This window comes from Lepidochelys kempii, chromosome 2 (genome assembly GCF_965140265.1).
Source record: "Lepidochelys kempii isolate rLepKem1 chromosome 2, rLepKem1.hap2, whole genome shotgun sequence".
Taxonomy (NCBI): domain Eukaryota; kingdom Metazoa; phylum Chordata; order Testudines; family Cheloniidae; genus Lepidochelys; species Lepidochelys kempii.
The window spans coordinates 211,796,350-211,813,249 of record NC_133257.1 but is presented as its reverse complement, the minus strand read 5'-3'; the positions used below and the strand labels follow the sequence as shown (position 1 = coordinate 211,813,249).

Genomic DNA, 16,900 nt, shown 5'->3' with positions numbered 1-16,900 from the left:
AAAACGCAGACTCAATAATCTCAGTAGGGAGGAGGAGGATTGACTGAGCACAGAGACTAAACCCTGTTCTCCTTCAGATCACTGAACTTTCACCCCTGATGATGTAGCTTGCACCATCTGAACTGTACCAGTTCTGTGAATAAAATAGAGGATTCTAGACTCCAAGCCTTGTCCAACAACTGCCTTTAGAGAAATACTATTAAATTGGGACTAATGGATCCTAGGGTATAGGTGCACATATTGTGATGAGTTCTGGGCCCCACACTACAAGAAGGATGTGGAAAAATTGGAAAGAGTCCAGCGGAGGGCAACAAAAATGATTAGGGGACTGGAACACATGAGTTATGAGGAGAGGCTGAGGGAACTGGGGATGTTTAGTCTACGGAAGAGAAGAATGAGGGAGGATTCGATAGCTACTTTCAACTACCTGAAAATGGGTTCCAAAGAGGATGGCTCTAGACTGTTCTCAGTGGTAGCAGATGACAGAACAAGGAATAATGCTCTCAAGTTGCAGTGGGGGAGGTTTAGGTTGGATATTAGGAAAAACTTTTTCACTAGGAGGGTGGTGAAACACTGGAATGCGTTACCTAGGGAGGTGGTGGAATCTCCTTCCTTAGAAGTTTTTAAGGTCAGGCTTGACAAAGCCCTGGCTGGGATGATTTAATTGGGGATCGGTCCTGCTTTGAGCAGGGGGTTGGACTAGATGACCTCCTGAGGTTCCTTCCAACACTGATATTCTATGATTCTATGATTCATCCACTCTGCTCCTCTCTCATGCTCAGATGTTTGGTGTTGGAGGAGATCATGTTAAAAAAAAAAGTGCTCCTTAACAATTTTTCTCTAAATTATTAGTCCATGGGTAAAACTGCTTCCCCTTAATTATATAATCTTGTGCAGGCTTTAGTGCTGGTGATGCTGGAATGTTTATATAAATTTATTCCCCTTGAAAAATATCCAAAGGTTCGGTATTGTGAGAGTCAGGGGGCTGTCATGAGGACATAGAGCTTGTCACTGATAGATTGAAGGGTTGATTCTAGCCCATATCAATAGTGACCCAAAGTTGTATTAATAATATGGTAATGCTAATAATTTGCATGTGTATATAGTGCTTTTCCAAGTGTTAAATGATAAAGCTGTTGTTGCAGCTGTTCTGTGGTCTATGAAATGAGTTGGTTGCCTCAATACAGTTCCTCGTGGACAGGCACTGTTGCTTACAGTGTGAGCTAAAAGGTAATAGCTAAAAATGTTCCCTTCTTATTCAGAGTTTGAGGCAAACCAAGGCAGCGTAGACAATGTATCTTTGTAAGTACTTATTAGACTCCTATCACTAAAGTGCCTGAGCCCTCACGAACATTAATGAATTTGCCCTCATCTTCCCTCAGGCGGGGAAGTATTATATGCCCATGTACTCCCCGGGACAAGGCATGCAGAGATTAAATACCTTTCCCAGAGTCACCCAGGAAGTTTGTGGCAGAGCCAGGATTTGAGCCAAAATCTCCGGAGTCCATCTCCATTTTACCTGCTCTCAGGATAAAATGGGGATGATAGCATTTCCCTCCCTCACAGTGCTGTTGTGAGGATAAATACATTAAAGCTTGTGAGGTGTTTGGATATCTCAGTAGCAAGGGGCACATAAGAACTAAAAAAAAGGTTCCTTATTTTAAAAACTGTAAAATGAAACTGCAGCACACACAAGTGAAGCAGTAGGTCACTGTAAAATGGATATTAAGAAGGCAAGAGGAATTCTCAATTACGGATAGGCAAAAACTCAGGTTTTTAAGTACAACAGTCTTTCAGCACCTTTTAGACCACCAGAGAGTAGGGAACAATCAGTGAAGATATGGAGGCTACAGAGAACGTGAATTATTTCTTTTAATCTATCTTCACTGTACAGGATGGCTGAGAAATTCTCCGGTGGTGCATGGGGTAGTTAAACAATGGTGTAACTACAATGGTGCAAGTAGTGCAGTCATGCCAGAGACCACAAGGTTATTGGGGTCCTACCAGAGGGGCTGCCAGGGAGAGTGGGGCTCACTGGTCCCCCAGAGTAGCGGGGAGGCTGGGAAAGGGGGCACCCTCCAGCCAGGGCAGCCCTGGGCATGAGCTGCTGGCAAGGATGCACAGAGAATGCATGGAGGGGGATCACAGTAATGGGGGATGAGCAGGGATGGGGGGCACCCATAGAGATGGAGCACAAGGTAAAAGTATCAGTTGCTTTGTATGAGGAGGGGGAGGGTTGGCAGGGGGCTAAATCAGAGTGGGTGACTGGGGGGTTGGAGCAGAACTGGGTAGAGTTGGGGATCTGGATCGGAGCTGTTGAGGGCGGGGGAAGGGAGTTGGAGTAGAGCTTTGTGGGAGTTTGCTCCAGAGCTGGGGGAATAGGGATGGAAGGGAGAGCCTGGAGCAGAGCTGGAGGGGACTGACAGGGAACTGGGGGTGGGCTTGTGGGGGCCTGAAACAGGGCTGAGGGGGGTGGATCAGGGCAATAATGGAGCAGGAGGGGAGTTAAAAGAGCCTCAGGGATGTGATTAGATTGGGGCTGGGGGAGATGAAGAAACTAGAGAGGAGTTGAGGGAGAGCTGGGACAGCTGGAGCAGAACTAAAGAGGACTAAGTGGGGATCTGGGGGAGCCAGTAGATGGGAGAGCTGGATTGGGACTATGGTGTAGCTAGGCATGAACTGGGGGTCAGGAGGAGCAGGGAGGGTGTTTGATTGGGGCTAGAGAGGAGCTAGGCAGAAGCTAGGGGGTTGGCGGTTGGATTGGAGCTATGTGAAAGGTAGAAGGTGGTAGATTTTGGAATCAGGAAGAGGGCCCTTAACCTGTTCTGGGCCTTGTTTATGCCTCTGAAGTTAAAGCTGCCCTAAATGGGATAGCTGACAAAGGCTCAGGCTTATTATTGGGGAATCTTAGGGTATGTCTACACTACAATTAGCCCTGGGACCCTGCAAGGTGGGAGGGTCCTAGAGCTCAGGCTGCAGCCTGAGCCTGAATGCCTATACCACAATTAAACAGCCCCACAACCTGAGCCTGAGGCAGCTGGCATGGGCCTACTGCGGGTGTCTAATTGCAGTGTAGACATACACTTAGGCTAGCATAGAGCCAGAACAGTCAACTATGTCCTCCATCTCAATATACAGGGGAGGAGAGGCTGAGGCTGACCATGCTATGTTAAGGCCGTCCCTGCCAGAAAAACAGATTCTTTCAAGCCATTACATGCTGGTGCAGCTTGGAGCAGCCAAAGGCTGCTCCCACTTGTGCCAGGGGCTGATCCAGACCTCAGTTCCTCCTAGAATCTGGGATGTGAGAGGTGGTGGACCTGTTCCAGTTCACCTGAGAATTCAGCCCTTGTGTTTTAAGGGGATCCTATAGTGGAGTGATATTTTGGGGAAACTCCTGAATTTTAATGATTCTGGGCCTTGTTTTATCTTAAGAAATTCTATTGACAGTAGAGTGCCCCAGCACATGGGCTTGTTACTCAATATATCTACATCTATTCAGAATATACATATACTTTTAAACTCTGGAGGAAGAGGAGGAGGAGGAGGAGGAGGAGGAGGAGGAGGAGAAAAGTGAGATGGTCATATTTAATGATGACCCAAACTATTTAGGTTAATTAAAGCTCAAAAAGAGGTGAGTAATTCAGAAGGGCCCAACACAACTAGGTAACTGAGCAACACAGAAGATTAAATTCACAGCAGATGAGTGCTTAGAAAGGCACTTTTGAAAGCAACAAATTAAATTACTGATACACACTGATGGATTCTGAATGAACTGTAACATCTCAGGAAAAGTCAAAATGTCATTATGAGCAATTTAATGAGGGTATTTGCTCAATGTGTAAGTGAATAAGATGTTAGGCTGTATTAGAAAGTGGACAAAAATAATAAGGAAAATATTATAGAGCCATCGCTGTAGACAAATTGATGTATAGCCCTATTTCACTGTAGAGTTCAGTTTCTGGGAAGGACATTTCAGAAAACACACAGCAAAAGCAGAAAACATACAGAAACATATATGAAAAAGGATGAGAGTGGAGAGAGGGGGTTTCCAGATCAGAAGATATTTTAAAGCAGTGGTTCCCAAACTAGGGGTGCCGCTTGTTCAGGGAAAGCCCCTGGCGGGCCGAGCTGGTTTGTTTACCTGCCGCGTCCACAGGTTCGGCCAATTGCAGCTCTCACTGGCCTCAGTTCGCTGTTCTCGGCCAATGGAGGCTGCGGGAAGCGGTGCGGCCCAAGGGACGTGCTGGCTGACCTTCCTGCAGCCCCCATTAGCCCGGAGCGGCAAACCACAGCCAGTGGGAGCCGCAATTGGCCACACCTGCAGATGCAGCAGGTAAACAAACCAGCCCGGCCCACCAGGGGCTTTCCCTGAACAAGTGGCACCCGTAGTTTGGGAACCACTGTTTTAAAGAGACATTGAACACAGTTCTTCATGACTTAGGCTACAATTTTGTCATGGATGTTTTTAATAAAAGTCAGGGACAGATCACGGGCAATAAACAAAAATTAACAGAAGCCATGACCTGTCCCTGACTTTTACTAAAGACATTCCTTAACAAAATGGGGAGGACAGAGAGTCCAGCACCCTGCCCCACAGCATGCCAGGGCAGGGAGCTGCAGCCCCCCTGCTTCTTGCCCAGTGGCTGGGAGGGACACCTGACCGCAGGGACACCTGATTTCCGGCTGCTCTGCAAGGCTGGGAGCTCAGGGGTCTCCCGCTGGAGCTGGGATCTGCGGGGTCTCCCACTGGGGGGCAGCTAGGGAGCTCCAGGGGATCTCCCCAGCCCTGCAGGGTGGGAGCTGCCAAGCTGGGAGAGGGTATCCCCCATGCCCTGCAGGGCTGGGAGACTTCTGCGACCTCTGTGACATACTCGTAGCCTTAGTCATGACAGTAAGAGCTCCGTGCATCTCAAGGGAGATATACTCTCAGAGTTGAGGGGAGAGGTTGTTTTTTCCCTCCTCCCTCTGTGTTTTCCATTATGGGCAATAGCTTGAATTCCTACTGGTGCTCCATAAGAGCTGTGCTGATGGAAAATTCTCTGCAGAGCTGCTGACTAGATGGACTGTCTGACAGCTCAGGCCTGATCAAGCGTCTTTTCAGACAGTGACATCCATTTTTGTTACTGGGTGAGCTCCTTATGTTTCCCCACCCTGTGGGCCCTTGAAGTTCAAGAGTGGAGATTTGACCACAGAGATCAAGGCAAGAATTTATACCAGGATGAGCCAATGTAGTCCTTCAGGGAATTTGAACTACTATTTGGTGTGGAAAAAGGACTGAGAGGAGATATGACAGAGAATTATACAGAAGTGTGAATAGCAGAGGAAAATGTCAGTCAAATGCTCCCATTTAGCTTTCCATTAATAAAGGACAACAGAACATTAAACTTTAAAGGACAACACATTTAAGTAGATAATAGGACTTTGAATCCAATATATATTTAGCCTGGTTAACACAGTGTCACAGGATATTATTGTGGTAAATAACCACAATGCCAGTGCCAGTCCATTTTTTAATGTTGCTCAGGTAGATAATATTTTAGACCCTAAAGCAAAATGATTACCAGCTCTTATAATCCCCATTAACTCCCCCAGTGCTTCCCCCATGGTGTAGTGCTGTGCAATTAGATAGAACATGAGAGTTTTACACCTTCTACAGGAGTATCTGGCATTGGCTGTTGTAAATGACAAACTATCAGATTAGATATCAGACTACGTTCCAGTTTTTCATTGAAATCAGAAACTTTGACCAGTTCTACTCATAATGTTTTAGATATGCAAATATCCCTTCATTTTCTCTCAGTGGATTCCTTCTTTACTCTTGAGGATATTTAGCTTTTAGTTTTTTTCCTTTCCTTAATGTTCATATCTATACATTTTCTTTACTGCTGTTCTTTTGGCCTCTGAGATTTTTTTTGTTTGTTTCTAATCAGTATGATTCTGGGATTCTTCAAACTTTATTGACTCGGGTTTGTAACCAGGGATTTTCAAATGTGTGTGGGGGGGTGCAAAATGGTTATGTGGGGAGGTTGCAAGCTGTCAGCTCTGTGGGGCTGACAGCCCCAAGCCCCTAGTAAATTAAATCCCCCACCCCTGTTTTTAATTTATATGTGGGGGTCACACTTAGAGGCTTGCTGTGTGAGGGGTCACCAATACAAAAAGTTTGAAAACCACTTTTAATCCAAAGCCTGTTAAAGCCAATAGGAGTCTTTCCATTGACTCCAACAGACTTTGGCTATGACCATTAGAAGGCTAACAACTGAATAATGAATCATAGAATCGTAAAATCATAGAATATCAGGGTTGGAAGGGACCTCAGGAGGTCATCTAGTCCAACCCCATGCTCAAAGCAGTCCCCAATTAAATCATCCCAGCCAGGGCTTTGTCAAGCCTGACCTTAAAAACTTCTAAGGAAGGAGATTCTACCACCTCCCTAGGTAACGCATTCCAGTGTTTCACCACCCTCCTAGTGAAAAAGTTTTTCCTAATATCCAACCTAAACCTCCCCCACTGCAACTTGAGACCATTACTCCTTGTCCTGTCCTCTTCTACCACTGAGAATAGTCTAGAACCATCCTCTCTGAAACCACCTCTCAAGTAGTTGAAAGCAGCTATCAAATCCCCCCTCATTCTTCTCTTCTGCAGACTAAACAATCCCAGCTCCCTCAGCCTCTCCTCATAAGTCATGTGTTCCAGACCCCGAATCATTTTTGTTGTCCTTCGCTGGACTCTCTCCAATTTATCCACATCCTTCTTGTAGTGTGGGGCCCAAAACTGGACACAGTACTCCAGATGAGGCCTCACCAATGCCGAATAGAGGGGGACGATCGCATCCCTCGATCTGCTGGCAATGCCCCTACTTATACAGCCCAAATGCCATTGGCCTTCTTGGCAACAAGGGCACACTGCTGACTCATATCCAGCTTCTCGCCTACTGTCACCCCTAGGTCCTTTTCCGCAGAACTGCTGCCTAGCCATTCGGTCCATAGTCTGTAGTTGTGCATTGGGTTCCTCCGTCCTAAGTGCAGGACCCTGCACTTATCCTTATTGAATCTCATCAGATTTCTTTTGGCCCAATCCTCCAATTTGTCTAGGTCCCTCTGTATCCTATCCCTGCCCTCCAGCGTATCTACCACTCCTCCTAGTTTAGTATCATCCGCAAATTTGCTGGGAGTGCAATTCACACCTTCCTCCAGATCATTTATGAAGATATTGAACAAAACCGGCCCCAGGACCGACCCCTGGGGCACTCCACTTGACACTGGCTGCCAACTAGACATGGAGCCATTGATCACTACCTGTTGAGCCCGACAATCTAGCCAACTTTCTACCCACCTTATAGTGCATTCATCCAGCCCATACTTCTTTAACTTGCTGACAAGAATACTGTGGGAGACCGTGTCAAAAGCTTTGCTAAAGTCAAGAAACAATACATCCACTGCTTTCCCTTCATCCACAGAACCAGTAATCTCATCTGACCTTACTCCATTGGATTCATGAAGGCAAAACAGCCTCCTATAACACATTGGTTTATAAAATTGCACCATCTTCCCCCAGTATTTTCATGCGCCTTTCTAGGTTCTCAGTCTCTTCCCACCCTAATATCCAAGCACCTCACAGCATTTAAAATAGAAATAACAATAACAAAGTTAATTTAGAAAAAACAAAACACTTACTGTTATGGAAACAAGCAGCAACTGCTTTCGTTCAGGTCCAAATTATGACATTGTTTGGGAGGTTTGCAATGTATAAAGCGTGCCCATTTCCGTGCTGGCTTTGAAGAATGTCACTACAACAGGGTTAGGTTAGCTGCACCGCACACACCTTGTGTCTCTCAGGGCTTGTGAGCAACGCCCTCTGGGACTTGCAGTCCTTCTGCTGCTTAGCACCACCTGTTTAAACAGATTATGGGGAAAGCAAAAACTACATTACCCATAATTGCTTTCAGTTTATTTCTGATTATACCTGAAACCAGGAGAGCAGGTCTGGTTGCTGGAGTTTCACCTTAGGGAGGGAGAGAAAGAAGCAAGTGGGAAAGGGAAACTAATGTATCCTCAGTTTGTGCATTTGGAAGACGTTCTGTCTATATTTTTTACTCTCCTGTGCCATGCTGAAGGTATATAGAGCTCTCTGGAAGGGGCAGATGAGGGGAGTATTGGGATAAAGCGCTATTGTTGAATTTTAAAACAATTAGCTTCAAAGTAAATAATACAACATCCAAACTAGCACAAACCTGCATAACTGCTTCTGCGTCTATCTGTGCGAGAGACACACTCTCAGCTACTGAATGAGCTCAGCTAGGGGTGGCTCCAAAACCTTTAGTCATCAACTGAGGCGGAAATACAGACATATATTCCAGGAAAGAGAACAGAGCCTTTCTGACCCCATGTTCCTTGACAAAACAGACGTAAAGATTCCAAGAGTAAAATTTCATACATCGTCGCAACAAATTAATATATGGAGACTTTATTAGACGTGGAGATGAGTAAAATGTTTCAGTTGAAACTCTTTTCGGTAAAAGATGCACATTTGGCAGCACTGCAACATTTAACGCGTTCATGTGATTTTGCCCCATTATTTGTCACAAAAAACAAAAATTCTGAAAAAGTCAGAGTGAAATGTTTTGATTTACAATGACTTTTCACTTCAAAATTTCCTTAAGCCTTATAGTTAAAAAAAAAAAAACTAATGTAAGTAAAGCTTGAAACCAAAACACATTTTGTTTAATCAGAAACCATCTCTTTGATTTGCCAAAAATTTCGAAAACAAATTCTTTGTTGGGTTTTCCTAAAATTAATTTAAATTTTAATTGATACCAAACTGAAAAATCAGTTCTTCGCACACTCTGGTTGGAAGAACTTGGGGTGATGGGGTTCGGAAGAAGAGTTTGTGCCACTGAAAGTCAGAGCAGTCACACGCTTGAGTGGTTTTCTTTCATTAGTCCTTACTTCACACCCAGCTCTCACCCGTGGCTCCAAGTAGCTGCTAGCATGCAGCAGTGGCCACACTCCAGGAGTATGCTTTGGCAGACCAGGCAGAGGAGACCTTTTAGTCCAACAGATGGAAAAGCACTGCAGCCATGTTATGTGCCATACACAAGGTTTGGCAAGGCACAAAGATGTCTATGGCTATCCGTTGCACCTAATGATGTTTCCAGTCATTGCGACCTTTTGTGCCACTGGTTTTTGACTTCAACAACTGAGAGAGTGAGATTGCCTTTGTGTGCAATGGTATTCTAACTTAACACTTCATGCACAGGCATTCATGTATCAACCCATGTTGCTGCAAAGCCATCGTTGGATACAACAGGCAACCATACAGCTGGAAGAATGTACCTACCATATTTCAGTGCACTCAGGTCCAAATCCTGCACCTGGCCAGACCCCAAGTAAATAGTCTTTGAACAGGGGTTCTTGGCATGACTCAGAGAGGACGTAAATCTCCCATCCTGATTTATTATTTGTGTTCCAGCAGCACTTAGTGCAATCACAGCCCCATGTACTAGGCACAGCAGTCCCTGCCACCAAGATGTAAAATATAAATAGACACAACACAAAGGGGGTGAGAGAGGCAGCATTCTGACTGTTTCACAGATGGGGAATGGAGACACAAAGGGATAGTTTCTCACCGACGTCACACAGGAATGCTCGACAGAACCAGAAATTGAACTCCGATCTGTGTCCCAGTCCACTGTCTTGACCACAAAACCATTCTTCCTCTAATGAGTCTGCTACAGCAGTTGAGGAGAGGGATTTAGCTACTGAAACTGCATCTAGATCCCCTGACCATGCTGCCTCCCACAAGTTCCCCTCCACCTGTCTGTGATAAGTGCACAGTGCACAGTTTGCACTAGTGTCCTGCCCCTCCCCACGCAGCAGAGCTGCACCAGTTCCACTGCATTCATGGGCTATTTACATGGGTCAGAAGACTTGGCCCTCGGGGAGGGTAACTCCCTCATTTAGGGTTTTCTTTAATGTATTTTTAAAGTATCTCCCTCAGGCAAAGAAACAAATGTTCCTATTTTCCAGTGAGACATTTAAAATCTCACTCGTTTCTTTTTCAATCCCATTCCCTCAGAATGTCACACTGAGACAGAGCCCTAGAAGGGAATGAATCTGTCAATACCATATTCATCATGGTGACAGCTAAATATCTTATGGAACTACATAAGCTCAGCCATGTAGTTTATTAATGTTTTCTATGGATTTTATGGCCAGGAGGGACCATTAGGCCATTCAACCTGAATTCCTCTATATCACATACTAAAGAATTTCTCCCAGTACTGAGCCTAATAACTTGCATTCAATTAATTAATGGTGGGTCTCATCTTAAAACCCACTATCTAGAAAATAGGAGCCTCTAATCTACAACCACAGTTTGATTTACGTTGGATTTAGTTCTGAAATCATGTTTAATAAATCCCACTTGCCAGATGATGCAGCCCCTGGGAGGGCTCTGCTCTGTTCCCATGAGGAGGATGGTCAGAAAAATGCCCACAACAGCCAGGCAGGGCCTGGCCTTCTGCTAAGACTCTGCCTATGGAAATAGAAAGGGTTTTCTCCCTCCAGATCCCCTCTAAAGGTCTTGGAGATTAAGGGCCTTCAGGGAGAATTTGTAGTTGGAAATGGGCACTGCCAGTGGGAGGAGAGGGGAAATAATGCCAGCCATTTCTGCTGGCTTATTCAGAGCCATTGGAGAAGCAGGGACTGTTTGTCTTTTCTGTTCAGATTGTAAGCTCATTGAGGCAAGGACTGTTTTTCACAGTGTGTGCCCAGAATCTAGCACAATTAGGCCTGAACCTCAGCTGAGTCCTACTGATGCCATAATAATTAATAACAATAAAGGAGACTTTGTTCTCCTGAGTATCAAGCTCCATCCCTTTTTTCTGTCCTCCAGAATGATTTCCGAAGCTTCCATTTACTGACAGCCTTCACATGGCAGGCAGTTACTGTCCCACTCACCACTCCTTGTTTCTCTGCAGGGTCACTGGCCCAGAGCAGAAACGTTGCACTCCCTAGAGAGGCATTTTTAGACACTTTGTCAGTCCTTCCTCACATTTAAAAAACAAAACTATTGAAATCAATGACAGACCTTTGGATTGGGCCTTCAAGTCATAGTAAACAGCCTTCTGTCCTGGAAATAAATCAAAATATTTAATCAATCTGGTGTTTGTATTTTTTCAGTGTATTAATAAATATATTAAAATACATCTCAGGTGTAAATATCAGTTAAGCATATTTCCCCCTGGTTTTGGAATTGTTCAATAGGGGTGAAAATTAACCCCTGCGGAGCAGACTTGAATATGCACTACTTCAGAGCCACTTAAGGTCTCACAATAGGGTTTATGTGGTGCATATATTTATGTGGGCACTCTGCACAGGAATGAATGAGTCCTGGGTATATACTTATATATACTTATATATACTTATTCTTATGAAACCAGTGCAATGTCTGCATGTGCTGGTGCTTTTATACTATTACCGGATGGAAGCTTACATTGCAGGTAGGTGTTTCTTTTGATTATTCTTGATTATCTCTATAAAAATCGATTTGACCAGTCAAGCTCCTCTTGCCACACACCATTGAAATCTATTCACCCGCAGACCATTTTTCTTTTGAAAACCAGTGATGAGACACTATTGCCTTTCATAAAGTTTGGCTCATTTCCTAAACAAAAATCTTCCATTAAGCAGATTTAGATCATTATCTCTCAGGAATGCTAAGTATTTTGTGGATAGTTAATAAGTGATTTCATGTGTTTGTTTAATTAACTGCTGCGTTTGTATACAGGGGAAACCCACATGCTGTATGTACATGCAGACAAAGCAATAGCAGATGTCCACTGATCCATCTGGCAACATATTTCCACATTTTTGTTTGCTAGACTGTGGCTCTGTTCAGATCTCAGATATGCTTTTGTGTATTGACGTCAATGGGAGATGTGGGTGAGGATTTCAGGGCAAAATGGGATCTGTGGGCTCAATTCTGCTCTTACAGCCTGAATTTTCAGAACAAGTATGTGAAGCACCTGAGTGACAAGAGTGGCACGTTATGGCCTTGTCTACATGGGTAAATGCCCAGCGTAACAATAGCTATTTTGGAATAGCTCCCCATATGGACACTCTATTGTGGAGTAAATGTGATTTTATTCTAGAATAAGTATTCCACATTGGAAGCAGATTGATGGCACTAAGTCACAGCCTGTGGCTTGGGCAGCCCTGCCATCAGTGGTGGCGAACCCTTTGAAACTTTAAGAGTGCAAGCAGCCACATTATGGCTGCTCATGTGGAGAAGGAAAAGGATCAGGATGCCCTCTGCCCAGCCAGGTGCACACACGCAGCAGCAGCCATGTTCTTACTCTATATTTGCTTATGACATACGCTACTTCTGTATTTATCAACTGTGCTTTTCTTTGGCTAATTGTACCCCAAATCAGTTTTATGAACTTGTTAAGAAAAAACTAAGAATACAGGTCCAAAAGTGACTGCCTGGTTACATCCATGAAACTACCTTGACAGTTCTGGGCAACAATGCAATTCATAAAGAGTCTTAGAGGATGGGAAAGCAAGACAAAAAATGATTTTTCAATGGATTCCATGACATTATATATATATATAGTATATATGAAAGTGATATAGCTGATGACCTGGCCAATCAGAAACTTAGGCTGGAATGACAATGGTTGAGGATATTGATGCCCTATCAAGCGAGATATTAGCTTAAATAAATGGTCAAAAGATGAAAGATCCTCTGATTGATATCAAGGCATCTTGGAAAATAGCATCCACCATCATGAGATTGCAGATGGGGCACAGTGCAGGAATGAAAATCCACAGATATGGGGCCAAGATATATCCACTCTGCAAGATGCATTGGGAACAGGCTTTAACATCTGCCCATGCTTTTGAATGTAATATTGTCAGGAAAGTGTAGATTTTTAGATGGGGCTAGGGTGACCAGCTGTCCCAATTTTATAGGGACAGTCCCAATTTGGGGATCTTTTTCTTATATAGGCTCCTATTACCCCACCCCCGTCCCGATTTTTCACATTTGCTGTCTGGTCACCCTAGATGGGGCACCTTGAATGAAGCCCTTACAAAGGAACCTGATATGAGCTGCCGAATTCATTCTCAAAATTCATGGCCTGACATGATAATCACAGGACAAGACAACAAGAACAATAACCAAAAGAAGTGAGGAGGTCGGAGCCAGCTTTAGACCAGCAAATGTTCTCTAATGTAAATGCAGTTTATACCAGCAAAAGAGTCCTTATACGTCATATCCGTCTCCAGGTGAAATAAGCTATACTGGCAAAAACACTTTTTATATCTGTGTCTACACTATGGCTTTTGCTGGTGTAGAAATGTTGCAAAAAAATCACACTCTTATATAGCATTACTAACCAGCAAAAGTTTCTCATGTAGACCTGGCCTTAGAAAAACTCCACCCACCCCAGCTGAAACTGCCTTCCTCAATTAACAATGTATATGACCTATCAGAAACCACTTTATTTGATGGGCAGACCAGGCTGTGAAATGCAGTTTCCAAGATGGCTGGGTCATTAAGCTTTAGAAAGGTGGATATGAAAGGTTGTTGTATCCTCCATGGGCTATCTCTTAGATCTTAGTTTGACAAACACTTAGGAAAAAAGGTGTCTTCTTAATACGTTACCTAACATGAAACTAATGTGAGGTAAAATCCTAGTGAAGACAAATCAGTTGTAGTTTTAACATATTATCAGGTCAACGTAAACTTAGGTTCCCTCTAGTATCTACCTTGACCTGCTAACACATGTGAAAATTACAACTACCTTGAGAGACATTAGAGAGACAAGGTGGGTAAGGTAACATCTTTTATTGGACCAACTTCTGTTGGTGAAAGAGACAAGCTTTCATGTTACACAGAGCTCTTCCTCATGTCTGGGGCCTGGTCTACACTACAGTTAGGTCGACACAAGGCAGCTTATGTCAACCTAACTATGTCAATCTACACTAAAATTTCACTCCCACCAATGTAATTGCCCTGCTATGCTGACTTCATAACTGCACCTCTATGAGAGGCATAAAGTCAATGTAGTTAAGTCAACGCAGTGTCAGTGTAGACGCTGCATTGCTTACGTCGACTGTTACTGGCTTTCAGAAGCTGTCCCATACTGCCAGTATAGTGAGTACAAGCGCTTTTGGTGAGGACATGCACCACTGACACAAGGAGCGTAGTGTGAACACACACAAGCGATTTAAGTATGTGGCAGCCATATGCTGACATAACTTAAGTCAAAATAATTTTGTAGTGTAGACATGCACTGGGAAAAGTACACCGAGTGTCACAGCTAAAGACAAGGTGGAACAGATAGTTTAGCATAAGTTGTTAACACGTATTCTAAGTTTTGAGTTTGTGGGTCCAGGTCTATAAGGAGCTTGTTTCTGTTGATGTCAGGGGGTTGTTTGAAGGCCAGAAGAGGGGGGTCAGGAAAGATTTTTTCAGGATATGGTCCCCGTTGAGCATGGGTTATAATTGTTTGATGATAACCTGTATGGGTTCCAGTATGGGGTGGTAGATGACAAGAAGAGGGGAAGGATTCCTTTCCCGTATTGAAGTAGGTTCTCTCAGGGTATTTCGGTAGTCCCTTCCATGATGCAATCTGCTTCTCTGGTAGAGTGTCCTTGTTTGGTGAAGGTGGGTTTGCGTGTGTTAAGGTGTATATCCCGGACTTTCTCCTCAGAGCATATTCTATGGCATCTGAGGGCCCAGCTGTATATAACAGATTTTTTGTTGTATTTAGGGTGTTTACTGGATCTGTGAAAGTAAATGTGGTGACCCATTGGTTTCTTGTATATAATAGCCTGTAGGGTTCCACTGTTGAAGCTGATCATGGTGTCAAGGAAGTTGATGCTGGTGCAAGAGTGTTCCAGACAAAGTCTGATGGATCGGTGGCGTTGCTGAAGTTATGGTGGAAATCTATGAGGGAGTTTAGGTCATCTGTCCAGAGGATGAAAATATCATTGATGTAGCTTAGATATATCATTGGTTTTGTGGTCCATTTGTCTTCATTGGGATTCTTACCATGTCAGTTACATGTTAGCTTACTCAAGGCAAGAGCACACCTTTTTTCCGGTGAAGACAAGGCCTTTGAGAGGAGCAGCAAGTCTAACACTTTTACAGAGGTAGAAAGAAAAGGAGTACTTGTGGCACCTTAGAGACTAACCAATTTATTTGAGCATGAGCTTTCGTGAGCTACAGCTCACTTCATCGGATGCATGCCGTGGAAACTGCAGCAGACTTTATATATACACAGAGAATATGAAAAAATACCTCCTCCCACCCCACTTATCTAGATAAGCTATTACTGGCTGGACAGTGGGGTGGGAGGAGGTATTTTTTCATATTCTCTGTGTATATATAAAGTCTGCTGCAGTTTCCACGGCATGCATCCGATGAAGTGAGCTGTAGCTCACGAAAGCTCATGCTCAAATAAATTGGTTAGTCTCTAAGGTGCCACAAGTACTCCTTTTCTTTTTGCGAATACAGACTAACACGGCTGTTACTCTGAAACCTTACAGAGGTAGGTAACTGGAAAACTGGTTTGGAGAATAAATAGGGGGTATCTTTTTTAAATCATGGGAGGTGTGGACCCAGAGTGAGAAGGGGAAAAATGAGATTTCCGAACACTGAAAAAAATTCTTTCCTTCTTGGGTCAGTGAGGGGCTTGGAACTGTGACGCTAGGGTGAGAGCCGGATAATGCGTTTTGAAATATGTATATATTTGTGTTTCCTTTCTTGAACTGAAGCTGAGAACAACTTGCCAATTTAGTTTACACATATTATAAATCCAAGTATGTTAAGCAAACTGCTTCTTTTTGTGTTTACTCTATATTCTCTGTTTCCTTAAAAAAAAAAGCATTCAAAAGAGGTTCTGCAATCTAAACCCCTTACTCTCATGTCAGTCAATAAAGCCCAAGCGAAGGTGCCCACTCCCCATAAAGGCTGTGGTGAGCAAAGACTCAGGGAGATGACAATGGAATCAAGGAAGAGTTGACAGTGGGGTCCCAATTCTTAGTGTTAGATTGCCCCCAAGTGTAACCCACACACCATCAGGGTGTGGTGTTCTGTCCCATTTACTGGTACTGAGACCACTTAAAGAGAGAGAGTTAAATGAGTCCGCTCTACAGTCTTAGCTAACAGGTAGTTGGCTTTTAGCTCATGTGGTAGACGCTCATGCACTAAGCTCCAAAAGTCCCTGGTTCAATCCCCACCACCGACAACCAGTGTCTGTCAGCGTTTCACAAGCATAGCAGCTCCTGTGGCAGAAAGACTGTGTTTTTCACCTGCTTTCTCACTAAATCCCTTGTCTTAATTAAAAGAGAGTGATTCATTTATACTAAATCACCACCACAAGTTCTCTTTTGGTGTTCTCTAGAAACATTCAGCTGGCAAGAATGTTGAGCCAAAGAATGGGACATGAGCCAGGAATTTCTCCTCTTAAAATAGCAATTGTTCAGTGAAGCAAAAGGTGCTGTGCTATTCTCAGCCCGATTGTCTCTTGTATTATCTTCTGATACTATGCGTCTAGATATAATTAGTGCATTGTTCCCAACTGCATACTGCTAGTAAAGGACAGATGATTAGAGAGCTCTTTTGGAGGGGAGATTCCATTTCAATTTCTTTAAAAAAAAAAATCAGGAAAAAGTCTATTTTTCCTTTTCAAACAAACTATCTAGGCACAGCAAGGGCAGTTTTTAGTAGAAATTAAGAACCAGAATCTGATCTCGTTGTAAATCCAGGGTAACTCCACTGAAATAAATGGAATTGCTCCAGTTTAAAGCCTTGATTCAGCAAAGTATATAAACACATGCCTAACTTTCATCACGTGAATAGTGAAATTTGGCCAGATTTTCAACAACTA

General features: G+C 43.7%; 1 protein-coding gene across 1 annotated transcript in view; it reads right to left on the bottom strand.

Moving 5' to 3' along the window:
* The window catches only part of MACC1 (MET transcriptional regulator MACC1), a 47,606-nt gene extending 39,856 nt beyond the window's left edge, over nucleotides 1-7,750 (bottom strand). The window contains exon 1 of the mRNA XM_073329538.1: nucleotides 7,674-7,750. The gene's annotated coding sequence lies outside the window, so the exon portion shown is untranslated. The remainder of the gene's footprint in view (nucleotides 1-7,673) is intronic.
* Between the last annotated feature and the right edge of the window lie 9,150 nt (nucleotides 7,751-16,900).